We start from the raw sequence: 16,421 nt of genomic DNA, 5'->3' as shown, positions 1-16,421 counted from the left end.
GGGGATTGTTGTCTCTATAAGAAGATTACTGTAAATCCCCAAATAGTTACACATGTATTTCTTGCCTGCACTTACGGAAGGGCTCCTAATGTAAAGCGAATACATGTAATTTCAACCGTGCTAATCTGGTTTTCTACAGAACAATGAGTAAAAATCCTTCAGTGTTCATACCGTGAAAAGCACCTTTCAGATTGAGGTTGTTTTGATCTTACTTTGTTCAGAAGAAGGAGTACTGTCTTTAACCACATCAGCGTGGCGCAAATTTTCGCTCTGTGCTGAACGTTCTTAAGAACGGGCGTGGTCATGACGGAACGGTTCCGTCATGAGCACAGCCCAACCGACGCTCATGACGGAACCGCTCCGTCATGAGCGTCGAAGGGGTTAAACGAACATATATTGACAAGCATTCCTTATATTTTTATTGTTTTAGTCCTAATGGGTTTATAATATAAAAGTCTAGTTTTATTAACCTTTTTGTGGTGTATTCATTGTGCTATTGTATGTATGTGTTGCACAAATGCTTTACACATTGCCTCCATAGATACGCCTGCCTGCTCTGTTCCAATGTACCAGAGGGTGAGCACAGGTTATCTTTGGTGTGTAACTGACTTATCCTGACTAGATTAGTTGGCTCTGTCTGTCTTGGGTGCGTACCTTAGCCAACCAAATACACCATATCTAACAAAAATATTAAGCAAATGTGTTAAATAGCTGAAAAAACTCTCCACATTTTTCATTACATCTTCCAGCAGCAATGAGATATTCATGTGAAGTTTGCACCAATACATGGCCCTGATTGTGCCATAAAATACCAAAGAGCTACATCTGTTAGAACATCCTAGCACCTATTTTTTTTAAAGTTCCTGCACAGCACTGCACAAGCATCCAAGCAGGTAAAGGGTCAAGTGAGTTCACTCATAGGCTTGCCCCATTGCGTGTTATTTGTCTAGACTTTCTCCAGTGAAATAGCTTATTCTTGTTTCCTTTTGCACTCAGCAGATTTCTTACCACACTGTGTGGACTACAATATTTTACATTTAGAAACCCATCGGCCAGTGGTAAAACACATTTTTAAGCTCACTGCCATATTAACATCCTGTCACATTGCAGGTAGAGGAATTTAACCCCTGCTCTAAACTCGAGCACAGCAATTGACAAAAGATTCCCAGTCCTTTGTGTATATACATCGTTAAACAGTCCACAATATTTGTTAGGGATTCAGCGTTGAATATGGAAGCACTCCACAGCATTTTAAGTACTGTGCTCAGATCAGGATCTGCTAAAATATGGTAATGCTATTGACTCCTAATTATTCACTTCCTGACAGCATTTGTTTCAAGTAAAATACACTAATTAAGATATCCACACTGGTGTAGGAATGACTAAAAAGGGTTTGAAGGCCAACAGAATATGAAATGAGATTTCATGACCACTCAAGAGAAATTCGGATGGAAGCAGGCTCAACGAGGAAATGTAGGGTGCCTGGAAAAAAATTGTGCAATTTATTTACTAATTCAGAGGCGTTGCAATGCACATGAATCCACAGTAGGTGCTTAGAGGCTAAGTGCTGGGGATAGGCTGACAACCCATCCCTCGTTTTCACAAACTGTCCGTAAATTAGATCCAACGTCGGTTGTCTGGGATTGATGCCTTAACGAATGGCATTTGTCTGTAATTTTAGCCTCTCAGCGAAAGGAAAAAAGTGAATTCCTACAATTGAGATTACCCAGCTGAAGTGGAAGGGAGGGAGTCTTCTGTGCTGCATTCCGGGGGGATGGGGTGGGGTGGGGGGGGGCAAAGCGCTAAAAAGAAATAAGCCTTCTTGTCAGGGTGTCTGCTTTCCAGAAGAAATGACAAAGTATGCAGTTGGTTAATGGGTAAATATAAAGGTTGCTTGGAAGGCATTATTGAGGGAGTCACTTGAAGCTTCCTGGTGGTAAGATATTTTGTTTCTGAGAGTGTACTCTAAGTGTGTTCCATGCAGGGCTTTGGAGTGCATGCTTTTAATTGACAGTTATAAAAAAATGTTTTACTCGGTGTAATCTGCATATTACTGAAATCTAGGCTTTAGAAGCAATTTTTATCTGTAACTTAAATGTATATGTGCATTTAATGGCAGCCTAGACTATACCGTGCATAATGCTCGTTTAAAATAATTACTTAAACATTCACATTGCTTTCCGGATTTCCTAGCACTAAAAATGCACACGTCACTGTTCCCTGTGCACCAAAAAGGATTCAATGCTGTGGGCCTCTGGTTTCACACATATGCATCTGGAGTGATCACACCAACCAACAGAGGTTTACTATAAAATGCTTAGTAACATTTTAGCAGCCCAATTGCTCCCCTCATGCCCAAGCTAGTCCATCCATATCATGCAGGGTTTATACCAGGTAGGAATACCACACTGAACATCAGGAGGTTTATAGCCATTTTGGACTCTGAGGCCCATGACCACAACAGGATGTCAGCCTTCGCATTAGACATCGAGAAGGCCTTTGATAGCCTTGGCTGGAAATTCCTCTATGAAGTACTGACCTGATGAATCTGGGGCAGGGCTTCTTGACATGGGCTAACTTACTATATACGGACCACAAGGCCAGGGTGTAGGCGTGTTGGACGATCTCTGAGAGTTATACAGTGGGACGAGGGACTCAGCAGGGGTGCCCTCTATTGCCCTTGCTCTTTGCAGTGGAGTCGCTCGCTTGACTGGCCTGATGGAGAAACAGCTGTCGGGGAGTCAAGATCAATAATCATCAACATCAAATAGATCTGTACCATGATGACCTCATACTATTTATCAGGGGTACAGCGAGGGGCCTTTGCTATGCTGGAGGAATTAGGGACTTGGTCTGACATGCGAATGAACTGGCAAAAGTCACAGCTGTTCCCTTTAGAGGCTAATGCTCCTCTACCAGACAGATTGGGAAATCTTCACTGAGAACCTAACTGCTTGATGTATATGGGTGTGAAAAAATACTATGACCATCAGAACTTGCTAGACGGTAACACAGGACAGACTTCCAGATCCTTGTGAGCCAGTGCTAACTTCTGGTGAATGCTCCCGCTCTCAATTGCTTGCAGAGTGGCCTGCTAAAAATGATGGCTTTCCCTCGGCTCTTAAACATTATGCTATTCTCCCACTGTAGCATCCCAGAGCAGTTATTTGGGATCCTGACTCTTTAATAGTGTTATTACTCTAGGGCCCAGGCCGCTGACTGGTGACACTGGCTAAACTGCAGTGCCCATCTGCTGATGGATGACTCACGGTACCAGAGTCTTATTACCTAGCCACTCAACTCCAGTGGTTCACCCAGTGGATCGCACGTAGGCGTTTCCCAGACATAGTGGTGGGGGTATTTGCCCTGGAGCTCCCCAGATTACCCCACGATGAAGATACATCAGAATTTAGGGCGATACAGTGCTGCTGGTCCCGTTGCCTGTAAAAAACATGCTTGTGGATCCACACCTTCCCAGCCATTCCCTTGCGGATGCTGAATGATTTGCCTCATGGGGGACATTGGTAGGGCCAGCAGGAAGCAGTTGTTGAAAAAGTGGGTGACCAATGCAATGAAGGGGTTCTGCTCCCATCTAAGGAGTTCAGGGTGGAATTTGACCTACCCGAGGTCATTTCCCCCTTCATAGGGTGGTGACGGGTGTGCTTCAAGCACATTGAAAAGCAGGGCTGTTGGAAGCACACCTCCCCATCACCTGCCATTACATAATAAAAGCAGCAGGCACCTTTAGTGGTGTCTCCAGGAATGCGGGATTCAAACTGAGTGACTACTTTTCATTTCACAGTGCATATATGATCTCAGGCCACTGTAAAGGATATTTCATTATAGAGGACGCGGCATACCTGAGAATCAGGCGATTTTGGCTGAGCTCAAACACATGATGTTGGACTGACCAACTTTAGTACCTTACTGGGAGAATATCACAGCAGTAGTAGTGCAAACAATTTCCAGAGAGATCCCCTGCACAATGGGACAATGTATACTCAATCGGTTTCCCCAAACTGCAGATGAAGGTCACAGGTAGATTTAAGGTCCTAGCATTCACACTTGCAAAACACGAGATACTAGACATTGGAAAGCCCCTAGAGGGCCAAGGATATTGGGATGGAAAAAGGAACTATGAAAGGGAGGTGTTGCTTAGGGAGGCTTGAAATAGGGAGGGCATAGGACGCCTTGGCGGACTCTGAGAAACACTGACCAGATACCCAGGATCCCACTCCAGAGAGCTCACCAACTTGGACTCCCACTCTGCCCTGAACACCGTGTTTGCCATTGGTAACAGGAAGACCCCTATTGAGAGACCATCCCTGTTTGCCTACAAGAGCAGAGTCAGGATAATTGAACTAAATGTTTAATTAATTTCCAGCCCTCAGTACATTATTAAGCCAAATTGTACCTGACTCAGGGAGAGGGAGGGTGGGAGGAAAATGAGGTTATTACAACTGTCATGATGTGGTCATCTCTTAAACTGCAGGTTGATGACATGGTAACATAACCACTGTGACAGTGGGGACTCTCATGGCCTACTGCTGTGTTATTGACTTAACCTGCAATAAAATATGTTTAAAAAAACAACAACAGAGGTATCATAACATAAAACAGTGCATTTACCGCTGATTAGTTTAAGGTTTATTTTTTTTTCAGATAAGGTGTGTGTTATTTTAAATGTTGTTACCTGGTGGTGAGAGATTATCAAAATAGTTACAGAATATTTTCCACTTTTTAGCCACACCTTTAATTTCACTGCGACTCTCACTAACCCTGTCACAATGGCCGTAGCCGTACATTTTTTAATGCATTTCAACCACTGCATTGAATAGATTCGAAGTGGGAGTGCCAACAGATTAACAAGAGCCAAACTTAGGTTCTGGCTCGGATATTAGAGCCTGACACGAGCCTAGCCCGGCTGTGTTTGTTTTATATATCATATAACAAACATCATGTAAAATCTGATAAAATTCATGAAGAAGTGTATTTCTTTAAAATGTAAAGCATTGACTATAATACATCACATTAAAGAGTATTACATCAAATACAATAGGCTTTTATAAAACTGGTAATCAGAACTCACATATTTGAAAGTGTTTTCATATGCAATAATGAAGAAAAAAGAGTTTTGGTGAAGTAAATTATTTGCTTAAGATCATACAATTTAAGCAGAGAAGCTCGAATTATCCCAGATTCAAAAGTACCCTTGTACAAAGCAGCAAGGAAATGGATAGTTTTCTATTCCTACATTAAGGCTTTCTTCTTTGTGAATTTTTCAGCAGTTTTATATAGCATGAGCTCAACCCAAAGGTATTGGAGAACCTTACAATAGTACACATTTAAATTATACAAGGTCACAGGATGTTGAGCTGATGTGAGACTCGAACCTGGGGCCTCATTAAGATGGCGGACGGTCCTGCGTCCGTCCGGCTCCCCAGAGTAGGAGGGACCGTCCGCAGGGGCAGTGGCGACCCCTCTGTGCAGATTAGGATGTGACTTCCACCCTGGCGGTCACATCCTGTATATTTAACATTGGGGCGGGTGCTGCTTGAAGCAGCACACGCTGCAATGTTAAATAAACCATGTTTTCCTTTGCGTGCAAGAAGCTGCAGGCACCGCATGGTGCCTGCCGCTTCGTGCACGCAAATGCACTGGGTACCATAGGTACCCCCCATGTGCACCCCCCACAACCCCTTCACCCCTGGGGGCCCACAACTGGCCCCAGAAGAAAAGTCTGTATGCCTTTCCATGATCCTAATAGGGCTGGCGGTGTCTGATAGACACCGCCATCCATGTTAGAGCTTTTCCGCCGCGGTCGGAAGGCGACCACAGAGGAAAAGCCGCAGACGGAAAAAAGATCCCCCAGCCATCCTAATCTGGCGGGGGTCTTTTTTCTGTCCGCAGCGGTTAATCCGCATCCTCTGGGCCGGCGGAGGCTTCCGCTGGCCCGGAGGATGCGAATTAACCTCATTCCTAATGAGGCCCTTGGTTTCTAGTTTCAAAATTGGTAACCCTGGCTCTAACGTCACATGCTGGGCAGAGGGAAGAAGGCATGCAAAGGCCACATGAAAATTCTGCTTGTTATGGGCTTGAGATCCCAACAGAACCTCAAGCTGAGCCTAAGGCAGAGCCAGGCTTCAGGGTCAAGTCTGGCTCAAGCTTTCAAAATTGGGAGCCCTGGCTCTAACATCACATGCTGGGCAGAGGGAAGTAGCATGCAGAAGCCACATGAAAATTCAGCTTTTTATGGGCTTTTTATGGGCTTGAGGTCCCAACAGAATCTCTAGCTGAGCCAGAGCTAAGTTTCAGGGTCAAGCCTGGCTCAAGCTTTCAATGGCTCAGCCACGTTTTGAAAAGCTACATAATAACTAAAAAGTCAGCGGTATTAGCATATGTGGTCATGCTTTCCCTACTTTAAATAGGGAGGATTTTTGTTTTAGATATTGTATGCGATTAACCTATGATCTGTGTTTATTTAACACAGTATACTATTCATCTAACAGAATTGTGCAAAAACACTGTTTCTGGTTTGTAAGGGGATTTAGAAAAATAAATACATCTAGTCAGTGACTTAAGTACACTTTGTGTGACCGGGAAGCCTGGGTTCATATCCTAATTTTCCTGAATGGCTAAAGTGTGTGATCTTAGTCGAATCAATTTACTTCATGTGTCTAATTTACTTGATAGGGGCATTTGAGAGCACTTTCAAGTAATTCAGTTTAAGATGGACTGTGTACAAAAAAATCCCATGTATGATATTGTTACACATGGGTGTCTCTAGTTGGCAATGGTTTGCACCGTTTTCCAAGTAGGGACCCTTCTTCCTAGTCAGGGTAAGGGGGATACACTCCTAAAATAACCCCTGCTCACCTCTTTGGTAGCTTGGCATGAGCAGACAGGCTTATCTCAGAGGCAGTGTGTAAAGAATTTTTACAGTAATACAGTAAAAACACAACAAATCGGCACCACACCAGTTTAGAAAAAATAGGTAATCTTTATTTAAACCAAACAAGACCAAAACAACAAAAATCCGCAATACAGTAATAAAAATGTGACTTTTAAAAGGTAGAAACAGTTCAGTCCATAGCAAATTATAGTTGCAACACTTTCCACACAAAGTTCCTTGGATGTGTCACAGTCACAAACAAAAACTGCCATCAGGAATGTGATGCATCGGTTCCTTATGTCCAGGGAAGGTGATGCGTTGGTTCCTTACTGTGCGGGGGGTGATGCGTTGGTTTCTTACTGCATTATTGCAGATCTGGCACCCAGTTGCGATGCATGATTTCTCCAGCCACAGTCCCACAATATGTTGGTTATTGCAGCGACACTGTGGGCATGTGTCATAATCGGTGTGGTGATCTCGGACTTTGGAGATTGGTGCACGTGATTCGGACTACAGCGATTTCTCGAGCCGCAGGCAGGTGCTGCGTCAGTTTCTGCAGTGATGCACCGGAAACAGGTATAGATGCATCGCGTTTCCTGAATTTGCATTTCTTTTCCCGCTCCAAACAGAAGGAACAAGCTCAGAGGCCCAATACAGCAACAGGCCCCGCTTGACAAGTCAGAACACCCAGCAAGGGAGTTTAGGGGAGCTGGTGGTGAAGTCTCTGTATCTCTGAGACTTCAACACAGGAGGCTAGCTCTACTTCAAGCTCTTGGAGATCTTCCTCAAAGAGGAGACACAGCACACAGCAAAGTCCTTACCCTCTCCATGTCAGAAACAGCCACTGCAGGCCAAACCTTGAATTCCTGAAGTAATCTAAAAGTCTGGGGTCTGGGCCCCACTTTTTATTGTCCATTTTTCTTTGTTCTCTGGTGTCAGAGAAGATCTTTAATCAGCCAAAACCAGTTCTGTCCTCTCTGGTGCAGCTGCCCAGCAAGAGGTGATGACAGCCTTGTGTAAGGCATACCATGCCCTATTCAGGTACTAGTAAAAACTCCTCCCACTAATCTGAAAGCAGCCCAAGTCTATTCAGCCCAGCCCTGACTGATTAAATAAAGGCAGGACACACATCAACTGTCTCACTGGCTCTCTTAGAGAATGCACATCCCCAGCCCCTGTCACTCCAAAGCCAGACCGTCAATTCACAAACCAGCAGAGGCACACAGGATGGCTAAGCAGGAAAATACCCACTTTCTAAAAGTGGTATTTTCAAACACACAATATAAAAATCATCTTTACGAAAAGATGCATTTTTATATTCTGAGTCGGGGCATACTAAACTCCAGCTTTCGATCTTGTCCCAATAGGAAGTTATATTTATAAGATTTTATAAATAAACTCCCATTCTATCCTAAGGGACAGATAGCCTTTTAATATTGAAACCCGAAATACACTGTAATTTACTACCTAGACATGTCACACACACCAGTGCATGTCGTATCTTTCACATACACAGTACCCTGCCCACAGGGGTACATTGGGCGTACCTTAGGGGTGTCTTACTTGTAGGAAAAGGGAAGGTTAGGGCCTGGCAAGTGGGTGCACTTGCCAAGTCGGCATGGCAGTCACAACAGAGTGCAGACACTGCAGTGGCAGGTCTGAGAACCCTTTGAATTGCTGCTTGTGTGTGTGGCTCAACCAGTGCTGCGAGCACTCTAGCAGAGTTCAGCCACGGCCCGTGCAGGTAAGAGAGGTGGGGAAGTAGGGCCAGCTAGGGGGTATTTAGAAGGATGATGATGAGGGAAAATTAAATAAATAATACATGTACCCTTATCATAGAACGTCGAAATCCACCTTCAACCAGTCCCACTGCCCTTCCGCTCTTACCTGCAAGGGCCTCGGCTGGCAGTATTTGATTTACAGGTCCTCAGCACACACAGTGCACTGTACTAGGGACTTAAATGTTCATCAAAGAACTCAATCAAGGAAACGCAAATCCAAAAACACAATTTACATGGAGAGCATATGCACTTAGCACTGAACAGCAGTGGCAAAGTGCCCAAAGCATCCAGGCCAGCGAAATGAAGTCCAACACACAGTAAAAATACATGAGGCAGAGACAAAAATACAGGGGAAACCCATGCCAAGGATGCCAGGTCTAACAGATATATTAGACTGGAATATTCCACCATCCATAACAATAATATTGGCCATGGTATAAGGGACACAAGATAATTGGTTTATTTTGTTCACTCCTGATGTTGTCAAGAGTTGATGAATGTTTTAAAGTTCATGTTTAGAAACTTTCACTTCAAATAACTACCAATACAATGTTGTGATCGAATGCACTAAACAAATACTAGCATATGTTTTTTAAGATATTATTGTTGTATGCCAAAATAGGTACATAGGATATAGTAGCCAGGTATGCATCAAGAGATTCTTTTGTACAATTACGGAAGAACAGTGTTGGGCTATTTATCAAGAATTAGCATACAATTGTTAAATTTGTCTGTGTAACAACTGCCCCATAATAAACTGTCCCTCCCCATCCCTTACCTAATTGCTGCTGTGAACCCTGTGGTGCTTAAAAGAAAGTTTTCTAGAGGGAAAATAATGACAGTTTGTCAGAAATAGGCACCCTTAAACCATTGCCTTAAATTGTTGCCTACATGTGGCAAGAACAACTACTATATAGGAACTGAGAGTATATGTTGGGATTGGATTATGAGGTGAGAGTATCATCCTTGGTGCAGTCTTGAAAGCCCTCCACCAAAATATCCCACACCTGTGTAATAAAATATTTTATCAGATTGACTCATTCCTCCATGTATAACGGGGTGCTCTCTGATTGAAACCAAGAGAGCAAATCTTTGGTTATCAATAAGGAAAGATTGAGTGAGCTCTTCAGGCAGTCTTACTTTTCATGGTGTACACAGATTTGATCGGAAAGTGCTTAACTCACTGGACTAAGTCATAGGCAGTGCTTAATTTGAGCTGATGGTTGACAGTGGGGACCGTGGGCACTAGTATTTAATTTGTAAAACAAATAAGTGCCATGGGCCTCGTCAGGATGCAACTGCAGCTTGCACAACCCATTGCCCGTGCACACGCTGCCAATGACTGTTCCAATACAACTACTGACCATCACACTCCTACAAGTGTGACAATTCAGACTTTTCCAGGAACTTAAAGCTATAAGAATGGCTTGGATAGCAGATATTAGTAACTTTTAATGTGTATTAAAATAATACATAACTTTTGTTGTGTTCATCTCGAAAGTACACAAACAGTGCCACAATATGGCAGACTGTAATATGTGCCAGTGTTGACAAATAAGGGTCTTTGCCAAACACTGGTAACCAGCGGCTCAAATTAAATAGTGAGTGCAGCACTTTGCTTTGGGAACTGGCACTTATTTCCTGCAGAGGGGAAAAATACACAAAACAGAAAGGCAAAGGAGGAGAAAGATGAAAAAAACAGAATGAAGTGAGAAATAAACTCGTAAGAGTGGATTAAAATGGGCAAAGTTTCTGGTAGTGGATTAAAGGGGCACGAGGTGGAAAAAAGACTAAGCAGCCCTGGTATTCGACGTGCCAACATTTAATTGCACCGGCTGCAGGTTTCTGAGCAAATCAGAGCTCTGGGAAGCAACACTCATTCTTTGCAAGTTAAGCACTGGTCTTAGACATAAGATAGGGGTAATGGGAAATCATATTTATACATAAGACGAGAGGATCATATATTTTTGATTACTGTCTTCCTTTAGATTGGGGATGTGCTCCTTGTTACTTTGATAGGTCATGCTGCTCATTGACATTGACACATAGTTTGCAAAAGATCAAATAGAAATAAAATCCTTGGCTAAAACCCTGAGTTGCAAATGCTGCCAAGCCTTTGCAGCTACACAAAATTAAAGAAGCTTTCGGTGAGAAAGACACTGACCAGATGGAGGTGGACAAGAAATAAAATTGTACATGATTCAGGAGCAGGTGACATACGTTTGCCATCTGCGGTATCTGAACAAGTTGTATCTAAAGTACTATCCCTTTGGATTCTCACACAAGGAATGTGCCCCAAAAAACTCTAAGTACTGAAAGTTCTTGTTGAAAAACTTAGCATGTTCAAGATTTGGCAGATGACAAGGCACTCAAATCCTGACGAAGACTGACATCACTTAGTAGCTTCCATCTCAAAATAAGAAAGAGCCAAAGAATGTGGTTCATTGGGCAAACACACCTAGCAATGTCCACTTGTATAATGTTGACATTAATAGCCCTCATGTTTGACTAATTTTGGTTTAACTTCAATCTCACCAAGCCAGATGGAGACATCAAAGTCAGATGACCAAAGACAATGTGGACTGTTTTAATCCAGCAGGTTAAAGTCTTTCAACATTTTATATTTGGATTAACGTGTTACAAAGCCACTTCAACACAATGCAGTGGGGTTGGCTGTCCCAGGTATATTGTGAAAGTGAACACTTTTGCAGACATTAGTTGTAGTAGATCATAAAAGAAACCATAGATTCACTGAAAAAACTATAATTAAATTGAAGTTACTATGCAAGGTCAACCTGTGCTGCTCCTGATCCGTACTGCTGCAAGATGAGTTATTTTAATGTTTACCAGATAACCAGATAGCATTGCTTACAACCCACTCATACACATATTCATACTCAGCCACAGCCCGTGGAGGGAGTTCCGTGGGGCAGGCAGGCTGGGCGGGGGAGGGGCAGGGTGGGGGTGGTAATAACCGGAATATGGATGATTGCAGGTAAGTAAACAATTAAATCAATAAAATGAATTTCGTTTGTCCCTGTTAACGAAACACGTGTCGTCTGGCGTTTTGTTTTGACGAACTCTAAAGCTTGCATAAACATTGTTTACCACATGAAACTACCGGTGTCTAGCTCTGTGAATCCTTATTAATTGAACATTACAACTCTACTTTTCACTTTCCAATCACGTTATCCTTATATGTGTGCATAGGATTTGTTTTGAGGCAGAAACATCATGTTTGGACTCAAATGAAATGTGGTTTCAAATTTACAAATCTGAAAATGCCACTTTTAGAAAGTTCGCAATTTCCTGCCCTAAATCTTCTAAGACCTTCTGAGGGATTCCAGTTGCCTGGTCCTGTTGATTTCTCCCCCATCAGAAATGTGTATTGGGCCCAGGCAGTAAATAATAAGGCCTGGTTGTAGCCGGGAGAGGGCCATCTTGCCAAGATGGGAGGGGCAGCCCTGTTCCCTACCCCCTTACTTTTCAAAGAGCTGCCTCCAGCCCACTCACTAAGGAACTTGACACCATCCTATTGTCACCTTAGACCACATATAGCCTGGGCAGAGGAAGGAAGGAAATGTGCATTGCCAGATGGGAGATATCCTAGACATTCTTCCTACTTCAAAGTCTGGCACCAGGTACAAATATTATACCCTGAGACCAACTCTTCAGTACTCTCCTAGACCTGTGAATATTGTAGACGAAGGACTGCTTTGTTCCCCAGAGGACTGCCCTGATGCTTAAGGCCAGCCGTGTTCTTCCGAGGACAGCCCCACTGCCTGAGGCCTGCCTTGCTCTCAGAGGACTGTCCTGCTGCTTGAAAACTGCCTTGTTCCCCAGAGGACTGCCCTGCTGCTTTAGGCCCACCTTGTTCTTCAGAGGACTGCCCTGCTGCCTGAGACCTACCCTGTTCTCTGAGATGAAGACTGGATCTGCGCCATTCATCCCAGGCTAACCTGAGTGGCTCCAAGGGACATTTAGCTGACCTCCTTTTCTGAGCTACAGAGGCACAACACGCGTCATACGCCTCTCTGCAACTGCCCAGCTAACAAGCCTCAATTGGCCCTGACTAGACCTGCTACTGACTCTACAAATGAATCTGCCTGAGCCTGTTGTCCTCTGCTGAAGTGAGTTGCCTTACCAGGTCTAGGACCCTTGGCTGGCATCAGTTGAGGTCCTCCTGTGAAATCCTAAAGTGTTGAACTCTGCACGACAGACTTTGAGAAATTAACTTTTTCAACATGACTAACCTGTTCCCTGTATCTGGCCAGTAGTCCATATTGGTCGGCCTGAGCATGAGACTTTGTCCTAGTCTTGTGCGACCAGATGCCCACAGTTAGCATTTTCCTATTCTTGGTGCTATTTTTAATTAAACCTTTAAAATTGCACATCTCCGGGTCGCCAGTTTGGAGTTTTGTGGTTTTTATCTCATTGTATTTATTAACATTTTCTCTATTTGACTAAATTGGTTTCAGACTTTTCTTGTGTTCTGTTTTCACTTTACTGTTTGCGTGCTGCATAAACACTTTACAGAGTGCCTATAAGTTAAGCGTGACTTCTTTTGAGCCAAGCTACCAGAGGGTTAAGCACAGGTTAATTTAGTAAGTTTTTGTGGTCCACCCTGACACAAATTGTGATTGGTGCTTGAGAAGGGTTTTGACCACTCAATCAATAATCAAATTTCTTACACATATGAAATCTTGAAGTTCTCCTTCACCGGCCTCTTCTTATCCTGCAGTTTTTTCCGGTAACACCTGTGGTGTTACATCCACCTCAATGCATTGACAGAATGCCAAGTCCTGCTCCATGGCTCTCGCCTTTGCTTCACTGAATGTATATGTGGAGCCAGACTATATAGTTCCATGTAATGATCAACAGCAAAAGTAACTACACAGAGGCTGTCTGCATTATGGAGTCTAGACCTGTAATACGGTGTTATGAAAGTCACTCAGTCCAAGGGGAACAGGAAAGCTTATTGAATGGACTGAAGTTATGTATTTGGAGGATTAATGTGAGTCACATGTGGGTGATTGGGGTCAAGTAAAAGATTATTCACCTATATGTTCAGGTTTGTGCTTTCCACAGCGGACTTTCCATCTATGGCTGTAGATGAGAAAGCCAGTCATAAAGTTACTGGTAGTAATTTACAGTCATATTTTGTCAGTAAAGGCTTCAGCCCCTTGTGTAAGCTGATGCAGACTTGCACATCTTATTACTAGGTGGAGATTTCCTCACGGAATTGGTAAAAACTATCTAGGTTGATATCTCTGGCTAAGTGTAGCCAGAAATCTGCATGCAGATAACTTCATATGTAGGTTTCCCTTTGTGAATCAGGCCTTCTGTTTGGTTTTGATGGTACAGTTAGAACAATCATAGTATAACTCTTATATAACTCTTATACAAGAACATGTGGAACAGTTGCCATTTCTTTCAGATTTAAGACTCCTTCATTTAGCAGATCAGAGTCCACTCTAATCTCTATGGAGGGCTGTATGTTATTTCATTAGCTTCTTGAGCCACATGAATCCTGCAAAAGTGTAATCTTGTCTCTGAACACATTGAGAATTATGAGATTCTTCATCTCAATTAGCTTAGGTCAAATATGTGTTGCACAGGTTTGAAATTAAATGCTCTGTGGGATCTGAAACCAGTTCATTACTCAGAATTGAAATGTTGCCTAGAGGGCATTTAAGTAATCCAGCAAATAAATATTCATAAATTGAACTATTGTCTGAAGTCATCCTTCTCTATTATCTTGAGGAGCTCAATTAAAAAAGTCCATAGTATCCTTGTGTGTGTGCAATGTAAAACAGTCTCTAAATACGTACTTGGTTATTACATTTAATTAACTACAAATTACTTAGATATACAATTTGATGGGGTTTACTCTGTCCTTTAATATTTCAAGATTAGTTTGCTCTTAAAAGAGACACGTATGTGTTTGGCAGTTTTACCATCGTAATGAAGGCTCTGAATAATATTTTATCAGACATGCAGATTCGAGAAATAAAACTGATACACTTTTAAGATAAGTTCTTTTTATTATATGTGTGTGCTATATAAAATAGGGACCTTGTAAAGGTTGCTAATGTTATATTAGATTAAGTTATGACCTAGCAGTCAAAAATGGGTGATGAGCAAACAAAAAGGGATACCGGGAGCTTTACCAGTGGAGCATTTTGGTATTTGCGATTCCTCGGATCTGTCAACATAAACTCATCTCAAGAGCAGACATTAAAATTGTATTTATTGTCAGAACCATTAGAAAATTAAATTACCAAGTGAATAGTGAGCTTCACCTATACTTAACCCCTTAAGTGCACTTGTCAGCCAATGGCCGACACCCCACAACTTCCGCAGTGTCTGTCGGCCATTGGCTGATCTTGGAAAAGTATATAAAGGCACCTCTGGTGGGTTCGGGGAAGACCTTTATTTCAGTTTTAGTTTGGGATGCTTTGGGAGAGCTTCTCAAGCAGCCTGAGTTTTTTTTTGTTGCAGGACACACTGACGTTAGTGCAGTAAAAGTGAAAATAAAGCAAGCGAATGGGCTAGTTTTACTTTTACTGAATCAGTGATCAGGGGCATAGCCCACCGAGCACTGGCTATCTCAGGGGAGGTATTGTTGGAAAGGGGAGATTCACCCCTTTCCAATGACACCTTTGTCAATTGGAACCCTCATTTGGGGATCACCACAGTAAAGAGCAATCCCCAAGCAGCGATCCACCCACTAGGCACCAGGGATAGGGCGAGTGGCCCCTTAGGCAAGGACTTGTGCTCTCCCAATTACCCATTTAAAATGTCAGTCTTTCTCCCACCCACGGGGTGGATGGGGTAATTTCCCCCAATCTATCCCAGAGACATTCGAAAGTTTGCACGACAGCATGGTTATAAAATATATATATATATATATATATAGAAGGGTGGCTGTTGCTCACTATGGGCACGGCCATGCCCCAACCCTGACAGAGGGGAAACTGGAGGCCCTTCCGAGCCCCCTTGAGTGTGTGGTCACGTTCACTGTGATCTGGAGTACCATATCAATAATGCACTGAGGAAGGAGGAACAATGAGGTGAGATGACAACTTTTCACTTTGGAGTGGCACTTTATTACACAAAAACACATGTATTTCAATAAAATGTATTGCTAAAGAACACATTTAAGAAAGCCTGGCTTCACTCTGCCAGGGATGTATGCTAGATAAAGATTGTTTATAAAATGCTGCGAGGCAAGCAGAAGTGACTAATTACAAAAATGCGTGTTTTGGTTAAATTGAAGCTTTAAGAATACATTGAAACCAGTTCAACACAACACTTTGCTGTCACACAAGTCTCCTGATGAGAATCATTATAGCAAGTTTAATCATTTCAGAAAGAAATGTCAGAGGCTAAGATCCTTAAAAGACATAATGATATTTTGCTGAGTTATACAGAGTACATTTTTAGCAGTACCTTAAAGTACCTAACTAGAGTGAGCAACCCTACAAGATCTAATGCAGCTAAAAATACCTCAAGAATACAAGGGATTGGGTGTGGATGGAAAAAATACTAGGTAAAGTCAAGAATTCTAAGAGAGATAGAGATATTATCTTATCTGGGAAGGCATCACCTGGTAGAGTTGGCTTGGCAGTCCCAAATCAGATAAACGGTCGACCGGAGATTCTCACTAAAGGCGGCAGGAGAATTCTGCCTTCTGATTGTGATGCTGAATCTTTTATACCTGAAATTGCAGAACTAACACTGTCCTG

At 42.7% G+C, this 16,421-nt stretch overlaps 1 long non-coding RNA gene across 1 annotated transcript in view; it reads left to right on the top strand.

Moving 5' to 3' along the window:
- The window catches only part of LOC147718752 (uncharacterized), a 297,617-nt gene that overhangs the window by 6,411 nt on the left and 274,785 nt on the right, over positions 1-16,421 (top strand). The gene's annotated exons all lie outside the window — the stretch shown is intronic.

This window comes from Lissotriton vulgaris, chromosome 4_1 (assembly GCF_964263255.1).
Source record: "Lissotriton vulgaris chromosome 4_1, aLisVul1.2, whole genome shotgun sequence".
NCBI classification, from domain to species: domain Eukaryota; kingdom Metazoa; phylum Chordata; class Amphibia; order Caudata; family Salamandridae; genus Lissotriton; species Lissotriton vulgaris.
Note: the sequence above shows the minus strand (reverse complement) of the source record. Positions and strands in the feature narration are given on the sequence as shown.